The sequence below is a fragment of the Acomys russatus genome, chromosome 5 (genome assembly GCF_903995435.1).
Source record: "Acomys russatus chromosome 5, mAcoRus1.1, whole genome shotgun sequence".
Lineage (NCBI taxonomy): Eukaryota > Metazoa > Chordata > Mammalia > Rodentia > Muridae > Acomys > Acomys russatus.
This window is the reverse complement of record NC_067141.1, coordinates 30,820,098-30,839,078: the sequence shown is the minus strand read 5'-3', so window position 1 is coordinate 30,839,078 and position 18,981 is coordinate 30,820,098. Positions and strand designations below refer to the sequence as shown.

Below are 18,981 nucleotides of genomic sequence, written 5' to 3'. Positions count from 1 at the left end.
AGGGGGTCTTCTGAAAACCTTTGCCACTGATCCAAAAAGAGCAGAGATGAGACCCCAATCATCCACCCCCTTCTCTTGTCAGCCAGAAAAGCGTGGTAATGTTCAGCACCTAACCACTGACAAGGCTATAAGCAGGACTTTGGTCTTGTGCAATACGGAGCCATCCACCACGCAGAGCAACAACAGGCCTATGAGAAGGACTTTAAGACAGACTGTGCTGAATACCACATCCTGCATGCCCAAGTCAGGTCTTCAAACCAAAGTTTCACAGAACTGGGGCCAGAGGTGAAGAGACTTCAGGGATGGCGGGACGAAGTGTTGTTGGAGTTCCAAGACGTGGTGCTGGAGACACCCAGTTGCGAGGACAGCTTGCAGCTGGACAGGACCTCCTTGCCCGCGAGCAAGAGTACAAACCTTTAAATGCAGAACTAGAGTCAAAAACTGCGGATCTGGTTCGTCAAGCTGAGGAAGTCATAAGAGAGCAGCAAGAAGGGTGAGCGAGGCCTTTTCAATCACTAATTACATCGTGCAAAGAGGAAGATGGCTACAGTACGAGTGATCTGTTGTCATCGGAGGGGATGGCTCGTGTATGGTCAGAAACCAAGCCAAAGACCACAAACACTGGTCCTGTAAATAAGGTTCATAACAGACTCCACTCTGCAGATAAAGGAAGGAAAGCAAATTCAAGTGTTAAGCTGAAATATCCTGACGTGCAGACCGCCAGTGACGTGGCCGTTCCCGATGATTTCTCCAACTTCTCCCTCGCCAAGACAATCAGCAGAATTGAAGGGCAGCTGAAAGAGGACGGCTTGCCGGAAGACACGGACAGATGCTCAGATCAGATTTCTAAAGGCCAAACTCCGTGTGATGCAGGAGGAGCTAGACAGCATTGTGTGTGAATGCAACAAGAAGGAGGATGAGATTCAGGGTTTAAAGTCCAAGGTGAAAATTTATGAGGAAGACTGTGTGAGACAGCAGTGAACAATTACTTCCCAGCAATCCCAAATAGAAAAATATAGGAATCTTTTTGAAGAAGCAAACAGAAAGTGTGATGGGTTACAGCAGCACCTGTCATCGATAGAACGGGAACTAGAGATTAAAAAAAGGTTGCAAAAACAGGCCGCCACAAGTCAAAGTGCCATAGAAGTCCATCTGAACCGAGCTCTAGAAGAAGCAGAAAAGTATAAAGCGGAGCTGAGTAAGCTAAGGCAAAGCAACAAGGATATTGCAGGTGAAGACCATCAAAAACTGAAGTTTTAAAATCAGAAAACAAGAAACTAGAAAGACAAAAAGGAGAATTAATGATAGGGTTTAAGAAGCAATTGAAATTAATTGACATTTTGAAAAGGCAGAAGATGCATACTGAAGCTGTCAAGACGCTGTCTTTCAGTGAGGAGGAGTTTATGAAGGCTCTTGAGTGGGGCAGGTCACGAGTAAGCGATTTCAAGTTGCTGCTTATTTGTGTTAATTTGACATCAAATTGTAGTGTTTCTTTACTGTTCATAAGTAGCGAGAATATTTGTGAAGAGAAATGTTCAGATAATGACCCAGTGAAACAAACAATGTTGGTTTGTCAAAAAATAAAATAATTTTTTTTCTATTTTTCAATTGTCCCCTTGAGTTTTGACTTCTGTGTTACATAGGTGGTTTTTAAAATTTTAATTTTATTAATTTATTCAGATTACAACTCAATTATTATCCCATCACTAGTATCCTCCTGTTCCTCCCTCCCTCTCGCTTTCACCCTCTTCCCCTCCCCTAGGTCTATGACCAAGGGGGACTTCCTCCCCCACTATATGGTCATAGGCTATCAAGTCTCATCTTGGTAGCCTGCTTATTCTTTCTTTGCATGCCACCAGGCCTCCCCACCAAGGGGAGTTGATCAGATATGGGGCATCAGAGTTCATGTCACAGCCAGTCCCAGCTCTCCACATAACTATGAAGAATGTCCTGTCCATTAGGTAGATCAGAGTAAGGGTTCGATGTTTACTAGTTGTGTTGTCCTTGATTAGTGCAATAGTTTGAGCAGACCACCCCTTGACCCCAATCAACCCTCAAGATGTTCTTCTTGTAGGTTTCTAGGACCCTCTGGGTCCTTCTATTTCCCCATATCCTATATTTCTCTTACCAAGAGTCTCAGTAGGATGTCCTCACATCTATCCCAATCTCCTGGTAAGTGAAGACTTTTGTGGGACATGCCTTTTGGATTAGTGCCCAATTATAAGTGAGTATATACCATGTGAGTCTTTCTGCTTCTGGGTTATCTCACTCCTTATGATCGTTTCTAGTTCATCCATTTGTCCACAAATTTTGTGATTTCCTTGAGAGTCCTTCTTACACCCATCAGAATGGCTAAGATCAAAAATTCAAGTGACACCACATTCTGGCGAGGATGTGGAGAAAGATCACTCCATCATTGCTGGTGGGAACGCAAACTTGTACAACCACTTTGGAAATCTATCTGGCGCTATCTCAGAAAACTGGGAATAGGGCTTCCTCAAGACCCAGCTATTCCACTCCTTGGAATATACCCAGAAAATGGTCCAGCACACAACATAAACATGCTCAACCATGTTCATAGCAGCCATATTCATAATAGCCAGAACCTGGAAACAGCCTAAATGTCCCTTTGTAGAAGAGTGTATAAAGAAACTTTGGTACATTTACACTATGGAATACTACTCAGCTGTTAAGAAACAAGGAAACCTGGAAATTAGCTTACAGTGGTTTTTTTTTTTTAATTTTATTTTTTTTATTAATTTATTCTTGTTACATCTCAATGTTTATCCCATCCCTTGTATCCTCCCATTCCTCCCCCCCCCATTTTCCCATTATTCCCCTCCCCTATGACTGTTCTTGAGGGGGATTACGTCCCCCTATATATTCTCATAGGGTATCAAGTCTCTTCTTGGCTACTTGCTGTCCTTCCTCTGAGTGCCACCAGGTCTCCCCCTCCAGGGGACATGGTCAAATGTGAGGCACCAGAGTACGCTTACAGTGGTTTTAAGATTTACTTCATTAAACATTTTATTCCAGTTGCTTTTACATTAGATGTAATGTAGCTGGGGCATCTGTTTTATTTAAATATTAATCTGCTGTAATACTTGTGTTGCTGGTGATTGTATCACAATATTGGAAGTATTTTTGCTTTTCTATGTTTACTTGATCACCCATAAAAGGCAGGAACCTCAGCAGCCTGAGCTTTCTGAAGCACTTTCCTATGGTCCTTCAAAGCAAGCAAGCACCCATCAGACTGCAGCGTATGGACCACATTTAGAACAGTAGGCAGTAGGCATCACTAAAAGCCCTTCTTTCTCTTCTCTATCATTTCCTCCTGTGCCCTGATGTGGTACAAAGCCAGGATAGTTTTACTGGGGAAGAAAATGTGGAAATAGTCATAGAGACATAATGAAGAGCCATTAATTAGAAATGAATATGAAGTTTTGATTAGAATACAAGTTTACATGTTTTAATTATTGATTAAGAAATTGTGCTGCATTTCATGTTAGGAATGGAGAATGCAGTCCATCTACTTCAGTGAAGCTTAGGACAACCAGGGATTTTCTTTCAGAATATGGAGCTTATCATAAGTGTTACCACAGGTTGAATCAGGAAGTTACTGCATTGGAGTGAATAGCACCATTGTCCAGGGGTATCAGAGAGACAATGTTTGTTATCATCTTTAATCATTTTCATTTATGTCCACAGAAATGGGAAACTTACTTGCAGGGCGTTGCAGAACCGTGCTTGACCAAGCACAGTGTTCCTGATGTTTGATCCTCAGGCATGATAATCATGCTGATGGACATTACCTCTGTAACTTATTACCATCACTGAAAATGCAATTTATATAAAAAAACCATTCAGTGCAAGGCCCACGACTTAGAGTAACAACACACAGATGGTAGCATGCTAGAAGAGTAATTTATTAGTGCAAGACGTTGAAATCTTCACATTGTGCAGGGGGTCACTTCATCATCGGGGTATCAACAACCTCAGTGGGACCATACTTTCTACATATGCCCTCATACATGTCAGTAAACTTTTTCTCTGGAAATAAAAAGAAAACAAAAGAATAAAGGTAGGGAGAGTCAGGCAGCTCCTGGAGAAGAGATCTTAACAAACCAAGAACCCAAGAGAGAGCAACGTGGAAAGACAGAAGGGAAAATATAAAGCATTCTCAGGGAAATTCCATCAAATAATGCATGTTAGTGGAAACTTCTTCCAAATATAGGCAAGTATACTCTGAATGGATTCAACACTGTGGCTCAAGTCCTTCTCTCTCTGTGATGAAGAATGAACTTCCTCTGATATAGAATTGTGAATTCTACTTTCCCCCCAATGAGATAACCAGGGGAGACCCAGGGCAGAAGTGAGTAAGAAGTATTGTAAAAGGAGGTTCATGGGCTCCTGGCAGGGCCAGCAATGGAGGCAGAGAAGGGCATCCTGCCAATACTCTGCTTTTAGGGAGGTTGTCTCCAGCTTCCTGCACCCCAGCTGTGTGATTTTCATCCACCAACTTTCCACCCCAAAAGTATTCAAGAGGGATAATATTCATTTATTGTACAGATGCTTCAGCAAAGCTCCCAACAGATTGACAATAGAGTTAGACTGGAATCCTCTTTGTAGGGCTCTACTTGTCCTTGTTAGGATGCCACGAGTACATTGTACCTAAGGTAGAACTCCGGAAGGAGATAACCTATCCCAGGCACTGTTTACAACCGAGCTCAGATCAGTGGTGTGTTCCTGAACCAACCCATCACTGAAGTCCTGTGCTTCCCCCATCCATGTGTTCCCCACACAATGTCAGGTCAACTTCATTTGTGGCCTTCTGAGTGTGCAAAGCAAAATGAACATACCAACACACTTCCTACGAAAGCTCTACTAGATCTCCACATCTGGTCTACACATCTCTTCACTTCGAGTTTTGCTTCAACAGCCTCTTTAGGCGCATCATATCTCTCAAGTTCTGTCTTCAGTTCTTCTTCTGACAGTAAAACGAAGGTGACGCTTTCACGCACGACAGCTTGGCAGACTGTGCCAGCATTAGCTGGAAAGTGTAAGGAGAAAGAGAAAGAGTTTTGGTTGATCAAAATTACTTTTGGTTTTTGCTTGGCTTTGTTTTCTGAGACAGGGTTTCTCTTTGTAGTCCTGGCTGTCCTGGAACTTACTTTGTAAACCAGGCTGGCAGAGAACTCACAGAGATCTGCCTGCCTCTGTCTTCTGAGTGCTGGGTAAAGGCATGTGCCACCATCACCTGGATACTTTTCATTCTTTATATATCTATCATGAGCCTCTGTGACTTGACACTTCAGACAGGACAGGATACACAGTATATGTGACCTACTCCTTTGACTGCACTGATACAAGATCACACAGCAACAGACTGAAGATAGATTATTGTCGGCTCTGTATTATTGGTTTCTGTATTTTAGTCCACATTCATAACTCCCACAGCTTCAATAGCTTGCTGAAACTCCTCTTTCTATCATTAAAAATTTGAAGTTTGTCTGCACCTTCAGTAGCATTTTTATGACTCTTGGATATTTGGAAAGAGGGATTTTTGCCTCATCCAACTTGACATAACAACAGAATTAGAATATTAGGAGAGAAACTAAAAAGCAGATAGACTTCTTATGTGTAGAACTTTGAAAAGGACAGAATTAGGTCACGGCATCAGGTTCAGTTCAAGGTAAAAAGCTAAAGTTACAAGAGTTAATCAGTTGAAAATATTTTTTATACATAAATACAATACACTATATACAATAAGAAGAACCACAAAACAACCAAGTATTATATAAATGTTACATTTATAGTGTTTTGGCTTTTTGAATTTGGCAACCTTGAAGAAAACATCTTTCCTATCTTGGTGAGTCTAAAATTCTGAAGGTAAATCAGTATCTATTATATCTCATCTCTATCAACCTAAAACATCTATGCAGAGCTAAAAGCATCTTAACCCCTAAACAACTAAGCTAAATTGTAAAACTAAACTATCTGGTCTTCAACCCCATCAGACACTTGAGAAGGCGTAAAATTGATTACCTGAGTAAACCAGAGGTGCAGGTTAGCAGCTTCCAAAGTGAAAAAAATGAGAGAGAGAGTTTGCTGCCTGAACAGTCACCCAACACCCTCTATAATATTGGAGCATCAGTTTCAGCCTTCTGGCTCGGTATATCTGAGAGACATATTTGTGAAGCAGGAACTATTGAGGACTTGCTTACCCTGTCTTGGCCGAGCTTGGCGGTTGACGCTGCCTGCATCCAAGCTTGCCCATTTTTAGGCAGAATTCTGTCTAATGAGAATGTTTTACCCAATGGCTTGTTTGCCACATTTGAAGCTATCTCCATAAGGAGGCTCATTGATGCTCATCATCTTCTTTGAGGTAGGCTGGGTGTTGCCAGGAGTTAACCTGCCTTATTGTCAAAGAATCTTTAAAATAACAGAAACATCTTCAAATGCCATATTCTGTAGGTCTCTGAGGTTTTGAAGACCGTATCTAACCATTTTACTTTATCTATGTAAAGAATCATATCTATCTGTTAAACCTGGGAAGTATATTCTTGTGATTAAAAATAGACTAGTAATTGACATGACCATGGTTTGATCAACTAGCAATTAGCTTGTATCACTTAACTATCCTAAACCACCTGCAATAACACTTTCTAATTATTGGAAGTAAATCTTTGATTCTACTTGAGTTGTATGGGTACAATACCTCATACTGGAGAAGAAATATCTATAATGTGTGTGAAGACTAATCTGAAATTTGAATTCTGTACAATGTGTCAAAATTAAACTTATTTTGCATTAATATACCAAAATCTATACCAACGAATTAAAAATAACCTTATTTGTGAGTAACATTTAAGGCCTAAAGATGAGGAGTAGATTCAATAGTCTACTTTTTGTTCTATCATCCCTGTATAGTTTGATATTCCCCCTTCTTTGTTTGTTTGTTTTTTTGTTTTTTTTTTTTTGAGTTGATCAGTTTTGATGCACACCAGAGCATATCTGGGAAATTGGGGAAAGCTTTGCTTTTGTACAATGATGCTCACATTTACTTCTAGGGAGGTGGACAGGGAAAACGGACACCTGCCTTATGGATTGTAAAGATCTTCTATGAATGTTTGTGCAGAACTGAAGAAATCAACTTTCCTAATGTAGGTTTCACATTCCCTTTAAGGCTTTTGAAAATAAACAACAACAACAAAAATCTCCAGGGATGGCCCTGCCTTGCTTCAGACCTAAGTTCCACATGTTTCAACCTCACCTAGGTGGGATGCCAGGTATGTGCCAGCAAAGCTAGTTTTCTCAAGGACATAATCATGCTTTAGTTAGGAGGTGCCCAAACAGGACCTGATGTGAGACGTAAGCAGATTCTAGCAGACTGTATGGAGATGGTGTGGGCTATAGGATGAGGGCTATCTAGGCAGACAGGAAGCGATGCAGAAAGGAAAGAGAGAGAAAGAGCAACTGCCCATAAAACATGGTTCCTTTGGAAGGCACAGAGTATGCAATTATGGTGTGTTTATGTGCATATGGATTGTTTGCAAAAATTAATTTTAGAAAATTAGACATCTTTCTGGTAATGGCCACACCTTTTCTATCACCCTTCTCAGTAGGACCCCCAGCAAGCTGACCAGACTGCACAGGCCTCCTTATTCTCAGAGTCTAGTTGAAGATGTGTCACTCACAGATCCAGAGAACAGTGACTGTTGGAACGAAGAGCTCTCTCAAGTCATGGTTTCAGATACAAAGACAAACTGAATAATAACACAACAACAAAAACCCCTCCATTTAATAAAACATGCTTTCTCAACTTTGTTCAGAATAGCCTTTCTGGTTGTTTCACACCCCCTCCACCACCCCAGCCCACCTCTGCACCTCAGCAAGCTTCCTAAGTAAGAGAAATTAGTTGAAAGTATCCAGGCTTCTTTTGAAGGGTTAATAAAAGGGATTGGTAGAAATTTTAGGTTATTGGTCTTTTCCTGACCTTGAACTTATCACACATAAACTTACCAACTGTTCAAAGAGGTGAACTCACCAGGAGCTGTGGCTGGATGGATCATAATTACACTCACCTTCATAGCAACAAACAGCCAGTGTGATCAGGAGAAGACACAGGCTCAGCCTCATGGTGCTCAGTTTGCTTTAGACTTAGCAAATGGTGAGCAAATGGATCTATCAGGGCCCATGGGAACCAGGAATATTTATATACCCTAAGGCTTACTCATCCTACCCTCAGGCAAGTGAGCACACAAAACCTGATTTAGGCCCTCCTGTGTCACTGAGGGCTGATCCTCTAACCTCCTTCCGTCCTGTTGGGATGTATCCCAGATGAATGGCCTCATAGGAACATTAATCTTCCTTCAGTCGACCTTTCACACCCCCCAGGAAGCATTTTATGATATTTCAGTTTACTTTTGAGCTTTTGATTATTGAACTTGCCTTCCCTCCTTCTAAACTGGCACAGATTGCTTCTGACTAGGGCACAAAATGTCCAAATTAACAGCCCTGGAAATGAGAGCTTTGCATTGGGACCCTGCCAACATTCATTTATATCCCAGCACAGAACTACATAAAAAAAATGGAAGGTCTGAAAAAACAACCTCAAAGCACCAAAGCAAAAAAGAAAATAAACTCCAAGTCAGTTAAAGAAGGAAACACTGAGTATGAGAAAGCAAAAGTGTAGAGCAGAAAGCACAGAAAACACCAATGAAACAAGGACACAGCTCTCAAAAACTATGCACAAACTAGAGAAATATGCATCTAGACTAATATAGAAAAAAGTGAAAAAAAAACCTGAAAGAAACTATGAAACCAAAAGGAAGCCATTATACCAAATATACTATTATGACAAAACCGACAAAAGATTGGCAGTGGTTGTTACTATAAACTTCATGTCAACAAATGCCATAACCCAGAATGAAGGATCCATTTATGAACATATATATTTTATCAAAACAGAATTATGAAAAAAAATTTAAAGCCTGAATAGACAACAATATGTGATTGGAATATATGTGGAACAAAAATTCTCATACCATCAATAATACAGCTAGAACAAAATGGCTTTACTAGTAAATTCTACTAAACATTTGGATAATTAAGATTTTTTTATTGCTATTTTTTCCAAAGCTTCATTTAGGGAATTGTTTTGTAAAACATTCTATGAGGTCAGCATTTCTGTGATCCAAAATCACACAAAGGCATACTCCCATGCACACAGAAATCAGACCCACAAGCTCCAGTATCCTTGATAAAAAATGCTTTTAAAAATGCTCATCAAAATTTCAGCAAACAAAGCGCAATAGCACATTGGAAAGATTATTCGTGGCTGTCAACAGTGTTGCAGGAATATATGCAGACCAATACACATATATGCTACCTCAGCAAATTAAGGAGAAAATCCCTTAATCATTTTACTAGATGCAGAAAGGGCATCATATAAAACTTAAGAAGAGCACTGGTGGCTTGGCAAAATCAGTTCAATGAAGAAAGATGCTTGCCACCACGCCTGATGACCACAGTGAACCACAGTGCGAAAGGAGGAAACTGTTGCACTGATTCTCCTCTGACCTTTGCATGTTTACAGTGACACATGCATGCCTCCACATACACACACAGAAATGTATAAATAATGTAATAATTTCAGATTGACAACTTATTATAACAAACATGGAATGAACTATGCATTAAAATGTACCTCATTATAAAAAGGCTGCTTATGATAAGCCAAGGACCAACATCATCCTGACGGAGGAGGAACTGAAAGCTGTCCCATCACATCCTGTAAGGAAAGGTGTCTACTTTCTGTGTTTACTCTAAGTTTGGGTGTCCTACCAACAGCAACCATGCATAGAAAAGCCACAGGAGCCGTACAGGAAGGAGGACAAAACACTGTCAGTGTCAGAAGATGCCATGATCTTATGTGTAGACATAAAGATTCTACCAAAACAGTTACAATTTATAAATCAACTCATCAGGCTTCCAGTTACAACTTCATAAGCAGCGGTGCTAGCCAACACTAACAACACGGTTATCTGAACTGCAGGTTAAGGGGTAATTCTATGTTTAGAACTATAAAAACAATAAATGCCAAGATTAAATCTGACTGAAGATTAAAGATCCTAAAACATAAAGCTGTTGGGCGATGACGGCACATACCTTTAATCTCAGCCCTTAGAAGGCAGGGCTCTGTGAGTTCAAGGCCAGCTTGTTCTACAGAGTGAGTTCCAGCATAACCAGGGATACACACACACGCATATGCACACGCACACACACACCACATGTACATGCACACACACACACATGCACACACAGTCACCCCTGTCTCAAAAACCAAAATAAATGAATAAAAACTAAAAAAATAAAGCTGTATAACAGGATGTGGCAGCAGGGGTGAAACAATGTGCTCCTCTCCTGGGCAGATGGACGCACACCCCTGTCTTTTTAGGCCAGGGCTTTGTCTGTATTGTCTCTCTATGTCATCCATTCCAGGTCCCCTTCCTTCCTCCCCAAGCCCCACTTTTGTAAGTATTAGTGCTACCTCATTCCCAGGACTGTTGCTGTGAAGGCCAGTGACTTAGCAGGGTGCCTGCCATCCACTTGCTGGTACAAATGGTGCCTACTCATATTGTGTCAAACATTTTCATAAAAAAACACTGAGGTAAGAACTTCATTGTTCTACCACAGAAGTGTGATATGTGAGGTACGGACTGTATCAATCAGGCCAAGTTACACACTTCAGAGTATGTTCATATATCAATATACAGTATACCACATATAATTTAGGGTTCATTTATCCATTAGTAACAATGTACAATAAGCTTTAAAGCATTTTAAATGCTTTGCCACTCACTGTGCTTTGGGACTATTAACATGACAACAGTATACGCAATTTTAAAAAGAGAATTTATTTGTAAATTCTGTCAACAAAACATTTGAAAAAAGAGCAATTAATTAAACATCTAGTGAACATGGGTCAATTTACCTTTTTCTTTCTAACTGAATGGTTCAGTTCATTTCCAAGTATAGCTAACTTCTGGTTCTTTTTCATGTAGATTATGAAACAGAAGCAGGGATTTCAGTGAAATCCTATGGACCTTCCTTCCTTCCTTCGTTCCTTCGTTCCTTCCTTCCTTCCTTGCTTCCCTCCATGTGTATGTGTATGCTGTAGTGTACACGTGTGGGTCAGAGCACAATTGTGTCAGTTCTTTCCTTCTAAGGTCTGAACCTCAGGTTTTGAGCTCAGATGGCTGGACTTGGCCACAAACACTGGCCCTACTTATTTCTCTTAAAATAAAATTTTATGAGTCACTGCAAGGGTGAAGAGTCTTGGAAATATTATGACAACAGTATAGTTTGACATCTCTTCCAGGTTTATTTATTTATTTGGTGCTGAGGCAGGCATTTTTTTTTCATTGAACTACATTCTAGCCCTCAGCCAATCTGTTAGAAAATGTGCACATCACTGAGACAGACTTCTCTTAAGATGTCACCTACTGTGAGTGTTGCATGGCATCTCAAGTGGCAGCTCCACTCCTGTGTCAGTATCTGGTCTTCCAGAAGCAGGGAGCAGGACAGCCATCACTGCTATCCTGCCCCTTATTTACTTCCAAAGACAGGGTTCTCTGGACAGAGCCTGTGACTGAGTCATCTCGCAGTGTGGTTTTAGAGCAGGTGAGACATAAAGCCTGCCCCACATGTGTGGAGGAAGCTGGTCACCTGCAGTTGCTGAACTCCATTTGGAAGTCTGAGGCAAGTCGCTCCTGGAAAGAGAAACACTCAGACCAGAAACATGAGTGCTCTGAGCTTTCTTTGTGGGTCCCCTGGTTGACTCTTTGAATACAATTTCACAAATAAGCCTTTTCTTCACCCAGTTTCTCGCAACCACTCTATAGCATAGCCACCACCAGATGTCTAGATAAAAAATGAAGTCACAATTGTTGTTCCTTCGGTGTCTTTTTCGCATCCTGGTTAAATATGCAGTGTCCCATTTACTTTCTAGGGCCTCTACTTGACTGGAGGTTGAAGATCCAGCCTTGGACAACCGTCTGTTAGGACCATGAAGGAGCGCTCACGTGTACTTTCTGGAGAAGTCATCTCTGCTGTTGGCAACTTGTTCTGCTGGTTGATGGAAAGAAAAACATCCTTAGTGATCATGCAGCAAAGCACAGGGGCAGATAATCAAGGCACACACCTTCCGGATACTCTCGCTTACTCTGTTGTTTTAACTCTTCAGTGTGTCAGCAAACTATTCTTTTCTTGTTACTTATTCCTTCAACTTGTCTCCCTGTCTCTAAGTGAACTGGGTTTCCAAACACAAGATTTTGTTTTGTAATTATGTTACTCTCCTGTGCCCATGTCCCCTGTCTTACTTGACCTTGATGAGTAGCAACTGTTGTTGGGCCCCTGGGCTTTTCACATGACCAGTCTCATTGCTGACATCTTTGTTTTGAATTTTAAAAAATGTACAACCATGTTACTATTTTTATTTTCAATGACAGCAGTGTGCTGTGAGCTAAAATTAGTCAGGAGCCACTTTTCGCACTTTCATATAAACTTGGAGGATGGAACGTAATTAAATTTTGTATTTTATTTCTTTAAAAATCCATTAAAATTGTTCTTTAGCAACTTTGTAGATGTACATAATGTTTGCTGACCAACCTTACCACACTCTCTGGTCTCCCTCCCATGCCTTCCCCCCTCTCCCTTACAAGTTCCTTTCCCATGCTCATGTCTTACTGCTTTGTTTTGGGAACCACTAAGTTGAGCCAAGGCTATCTATGTGAGCACTGCTTGGAGTAACCCCAGTCCTGTTTAGAAAATCCTTTCTTCTGCCTGTGTCTTGATGTGTGTCCCCCTCCTTTCTCATCTAGCCGTTTCAGAGCTTTGGGTTTTATGTTGAAGTCTTTGATCCACTTGGAGTTGATTTTTGGGCAGGAAAGGGAATCCTCTTTTTTTGCAGATGACATGACTCTATATATAAATGACCCCAAGGACTCTATGAGAAAACACTTTGATCTAACAAACCTTATAAATCTGAGAAAACTCTTAGGTCTACAAAGTAGCAGAACATGAAGTTGACACATAAGAGCCAGCAGCATTCCTGTAAGGACAACACACCGAGAAATAAATTAGAGAAACAATCCCACCCACAGTATATGCTGAAAAAACAGACTTGGAAAAAAAAACCCACAGACGCACACACAGTGAGATTATCCAGGCCCAAAGTCTATAATGTATTTCCATACAGTTAGAACAGCCATTCTGAAGCCAGCCCAGCCCTTGAAGGAAAGAGGCCAGTATCGTACCAGCACCTGTCCAACAGCATGCTGCAGAAGAGAAGCTATGAGAATTTTATTGGAAATACACATTATTGGCCAAATGACAAGAAGTCTTGATTCCTGATTTTGGTGAGGAAAGGTCTCCGGACGCAAGTACACATTTTCCTTGGAATCACTTTGGTTCACCTTTTGAGCACGTGAGACCTGTTGAACAAGCTGTGACTGGATTGTACATACACCCTACAGGGACAGAGAAGGAACACTACATTGTAAAGTTCTGTTAACTTGTGTACCAAATAGCAATAAAAACTAATGGGAACGATTGGGCTGTGCACAAATGCGGACTGCAAGTCTATTTCGTCCCTAAATATTTTTTTAAAAGAATTGACCAAATATGTTTTTGTATACTTGAGCGCTGCTGAAAAGAAATTCTTGGGGGTTGGGTGGGGTGGGGGTCGGTGTTGTAACGCTTGCACCTCAGGTAACTGTAAATGCCTACATTGTAAACTCGCTTAAGTACTGTGGGTTTCTTTCCCTCAAGGGGCTCAGTGATTTGAGCCTTTTCTCCTTCTTTATGCTTTTTCATTTAAAACATGTTTTAAAACAAATTTTCACTGACCTGTATTATGTCGAGTCCTCCACAGTCTATTGTTTGTCTTGACAGAATCGTTGATGGAAGTATTGACACTCTGAAGATGTGCTGTGCATCTTGAGGTCAGCAGGGCTGAACCTGGCTCCTTTTAGTATGGCTGTTAGCAGCTAGTGTGTACAGGTTGTCCTGGAACCCCCAGCATCCTGCCCTGGGGATGGCGTGTGGTATTTTTGAGCCAGTGTTCCTACAGAGAAGCTGCCTCTGTAGAGTGGCCAATGTTGAAGGACAAGCCAGGCTCCGAAGGGAGCGATCTCACTTCTTCATTTCTGCTGGAAGATTCCGTTTCTCGGAGAGTTGTCTGAGTTAAGTCTAGGTAGTACGCCACATTTCCTTGTGTGAATTGCATGCCGGGAAGCAATTTTAAAGGGAGTGAAAGGTTTGGGAAATTTCTTAAGTTTGTATTTGGAGTCTTGGTGTGTCTGGTGTTTGAAGTGTGGAAACCCTGAGTCTGGGTGAGGAACTGATGGCTGAGCCTCCTGGGAGGCAGGGAGAGAAAATGTGCTGTAGACGCCCCTGTCTCCCCCGATTTTTGTTCTACAGTCAGGGTGAGTTCCTCAGCGCGCAGGCAGCTTGGGGTTGAGGGAGGACAGCCACTCGCCGTTTTAAGCTTGAGCTTCTTTGATGTCTGAGTTTATTCAACAGTTCATGGGTTTTGGAAACCCAAAATATTTCATTAAGAAACTGTTTCAAATCTACAAGTAGAACAATATAGGCAGATTTGGGCCCAGGGGTCCCGCTCAAACTAAGGCACCAGCCAAGGACAATACAGGAGGTAAACTTTAAACCCCTTCCCAGATCTAGCCAATGGTCAGAATATTCTCCACAGTTGAGTGGAGAGTGTTCTGGTGCCTCACATTTGACCATGTCCCCTGGAGGGGGAGACCTGGTAGCACTCAGAGGAAGGACAGCAAGTAGCCAAGAAGAGACTTGATACCCTATGAGAATATATAGGGGGAGGTAATCCCCCTCAGGAACAGTCATAGGGGAGGGGAATAATGGGGAAATGGGGGGGGGGGGAGGAATGGGAGGATACAAGGGATGGGATAAACATTGAGATGTAACAAGAATAAATTAATAAAAAAAAAAAAAAGAAACTGTTTCAAAAATAAATTTGCACTGCTCGTTTTTCTTGCCCCAGCCCTCTTGACAGGACGAAGGGTGAAGAGCTCAACCCCGCCTTCTCCCTACTTCATTGTGCGGCGTGAGGGGTCCTGGGGGAGACCTGGGTGGAGATGTCTGCTCTCGCAGAAAGTGCTTTTGTATCAGGAACATGCACACAAGGCCCTGTCCTCGTCCACAAGCTGAGCCATATGTACATAATCTAGACTGTGTTCTTAGGTTCTGCACTTTTATAGCCTATTTTTGAAGATTAACACATTTGCAAGATGATTGACTGAATCTTTGCCTAAATCCAGCGAGTGTACAGGAAGCTCACGGAGACATTACGTGTAAATCTTGAGGGGGGAATTTATATACAATAGGGGCAAAATTTAAACCCGTATTTAAAAAAAACACCAAATCTATTAGAAAACAAGTCAATGTGTGTAATGCTGAAATTTTGTGGCCTTTCCGATTTCTCTAGCTATAATTTCTGAATGCATAAAAATTCCAGATTTTTTGGTTTGTTTTTCAACAGCCCTTTATGCTTCACAGTGTGTTCTTGTCATCAGTATTAACTCTTGGGATACTACTGCTTTGTGTGTCTTTCTCTTTGAGGCAACAGTACATGTGATAAGAGGTACAATTTGTTGGATTTTTGTTAATGTATTTATTTCATTCCAGTTTGATTTATTTTAATTGTTGATACTTAAGTTGTCAGACAGTAGACATGCTTTATTTATGATGTATTTCAGCTTAAAGTTATGTTATTATATGTGGATGTAAATACAGATTTGGTGTTTTACAAAAATTAAAAAAAAAAAAAGAAAAGAAAATCCTTTCTTCTGCCTGTGTCTTGATGTGTGCCCCCCTCCTTTTTCATCCAGCAGTTTCAGAGCTTTGGGTTTTATGTTGAAGTCTTTGATCCACTTGGAGTTGATTTTTGGGCAGGAAAGGGAATCCTCTTTTTTTTGCAGATGACATGATTCTATATACGAATGACCCCCAGGACTCTACGAGAAAACACTTTGATCTAACAAACCTTATAAACCTGAGAAAACTCTTAGGTCTACAAAGTAGCAGAACATGAAGTTGACACATAAAAGCCAGCAGCATTCCTGTAATGTCAACACATCGAGAAATAAATTAGACAAACAATCCCACCCACAGTATATGCTGAAAAAACAGACTTGAAAAAAAAAGCCCACACACGCACACACAGTGAGATTATCCAGGCCCAAAGTCTATAATGTATTTCCATACAATTAGAACAGCCATTCTGAAGCTGTGGAGCCTCAAACTGGATTTTACATTTCGTCTGTCAAATATGATTTCACGCACTTGCCTCCCCCCAAAAAATAAATAATCCACAGAATAGTTAAAATTGGAAAAAGAATTACCTTCATAATTATTTTCATGATTCAAGCGTCCTTTACCTATGCTCAGGTGTTCCTTATCCCCTAATATTGATCCTTTCAGGGTCACTTTTTCTCTAACTTTTCACTTTCAAGATAAAAATACCTTGGAATAATCAAGAAAGTTATATTTTAATAAATCATTTCAAGCTGGGCATGGTGGTGCACGCCTTTAATCCCAGTACTCGGGAGGCATAGGCAGGCGGATCGCTGTGAGTTCGAGGCCAGTCTGGTCTACAAAGTGAGTCCAGGATGGCCAAGGCTACACAGAGAAAGCCTGTCTTGAAAAACCAAAAAAAATCATTTCAATCATTTTTAATTTTAAGGGCTAGAGTCAAGGGACATATAATTCACCCATTAAAGGACACAGTATAGTGGTTTAAATCAGAGGTTGAGGGAATGGCAAACCAATGGCAGGCTCAACTTGAGACCAGTCCCATGGTGGGAGCCAACCTCTGACACCATTAATAAAACTCTACTATGTTTGCAGACAGGAACCTAGAATAACTGTCTTCTGAGAGGCTTCACCTAACAGCTGACGGAAACAGATGCAGAGACCCACATCCAAACAATAGAACAAGCTCGAGAAATTTTGTGGAATAATGGGAGGAAGACTGAGAGAGACAGAGGGGTCAAGGACAGCACAGGAAGACCTACAGAGTAAAAACTAACCTGGGGCTCACAGAGAATGAACCACCAACAAAAGAGCATGCATGGGCTGGACCTAGGTCCCCTACACATATGCAGGAGATGTGCAGCTTTTGTGGGTCCCTTAACAATGGGAATAGGCCTGTCTCTGACTCTGTTTCCTGCCTTTGTATCCCTTTCCCCTAGCTGGCCTGCCTTGTCTGGCCTCAGTGGGAGAGACTGCACTTAGCCCTGCTGTGTGACTTGAGATGCCAGGGTGGGTTGGTACCCATTGAGGGCCTTGCCTTCTCTGAGAAGTAGGAGAAGGAAGAAGGGGGAAAGGAGACATGAGGGTGGGTCTTGGTGGAGAGAAGGGAGGTGTCTGCACTCAGGCTGTAAAGTGATAAAATAAATAAATAAATGAATAAATAAATAAATGGGAAAATAAATAAAAAGTTTATCTTGAAATAAACTTAAATAATTAAGTGAGAGAACTCTTTCACCCAAACTTTAAGACACTAAAGGATGAAATTAGAAAAAAAAAATAGAATATGGAAAAACCAGCAATGTTCACTGATTGGAATACTCAATGTAAAAATGGCCATCCTACCAAAAGCAATCTATAGGTTTAATGCAATTCCAATTAGAATTGTAATGAAAAACTGCACACAAGTAGAAGAAAAACAACAGTCTTACAAATTGAGTTGAAATCACAAAAATCTCTCAATAGCTAAAGCAGCCCTTAACAAAACACCAATGCAAAAGGTAATATAATACCTGACATCACAAGAGCCATAGTGACAAAGATAGCATGATACTAGTCTAAAGCAACTGTAGATCAGTGGTTCTCAACCTTCCCAATGCTCTAACCCTTTAATACCGTTCTCAAGTTGTAGTAACCTCCACCAGGAAAATTATTTCATTGCAACTTGATAACTGTAATATTCCTAATTTTATGAATTGTAATTTAAATATCTGATTGACAGGACATGTAATATTTGACCCTTGTGAAAGGATCTTTTGACTACCAAAAGTTGACCCACAGGTTGAGAACCACGACTGTAGATCAATGGAGCAGAATAGAAGACCCAGAGACAAGCCCATGTAACTTTAGCCACCTAAGTTTTTATTGAGTTTCCCCTTTTTTCTAATTTATTTTTTGAGAACTGCATAGATGAACACTGTATTTACATCATTCCCATCCCTCCTTCTTTACCACCAGCTTTACTTCTGCTCTCCTATTCCTCTAAAATTCATAACCTCTCCTTTTTAATTTTTTCAAAATTTACTTATTTATTTATTTCACATTTTGATCATAGCCCAGGCCTTTGTCTCCTCCTGGTCCCACCTTCCCTCCGTCTCCCACCTCTCCCTTCCCCTGTGCCTCAGAAGAAGGTAGTCTCCCCTCCTCCCTAGCTCATCAGGTAGCATCAGGATTCAGCACTTCCCCTTCCCTTGTGGCCTGGCTAGGCAGCCCTGCCAGGCGGGGGGGTGATCAAAAATCAGGCATCTGAGTGTATGTCAGAGACAGCTTCCCTTCCCTCACTGGGGGACCCACAGGTAGCCTGAGCTGCTACATCTGTGTAGGGGACATAGGTCCAGTCTATGCATAGTCCTTGGTTGGTTCTTCGGTCTTCACAAGCTCCTGAGGGCCTTGGTTAGTTGGGTCTCTTGCTCTTCTTGAGGAGCTCCGGTCAACTCCGATTCTACTACCCTTCCCTCAACTTTGTGTTGCGCCCTCCCGCCGGCAGGAACGACGCAGACACCAGGATTCTTCTCAATCACGCTTTATTGGGAGCGCCCTTGAAGCTGAAGCGAAAGACCCCGAATGCCCGCGAGCGCATCACTTAAATAGCTCTGTGTATGTGTCGTGTCAATATCTCATAGGTCGTGTCTG

General features: G+C 41.3%; 1 pseudogene; it reads left to right on the top strand.

Annotated features, from left to right (window-relative positions):
• The first annotated feature begins 302 nt into the window (after positions 1 to 302).
• On the top strand, positions 303 to 1,589 carry LOC127189796 (testis-expressed protein 9-like; annotated as a pseudogene).
• Positions 1,590 to 18,981: the final 17,392 nt, after the last annotated feature.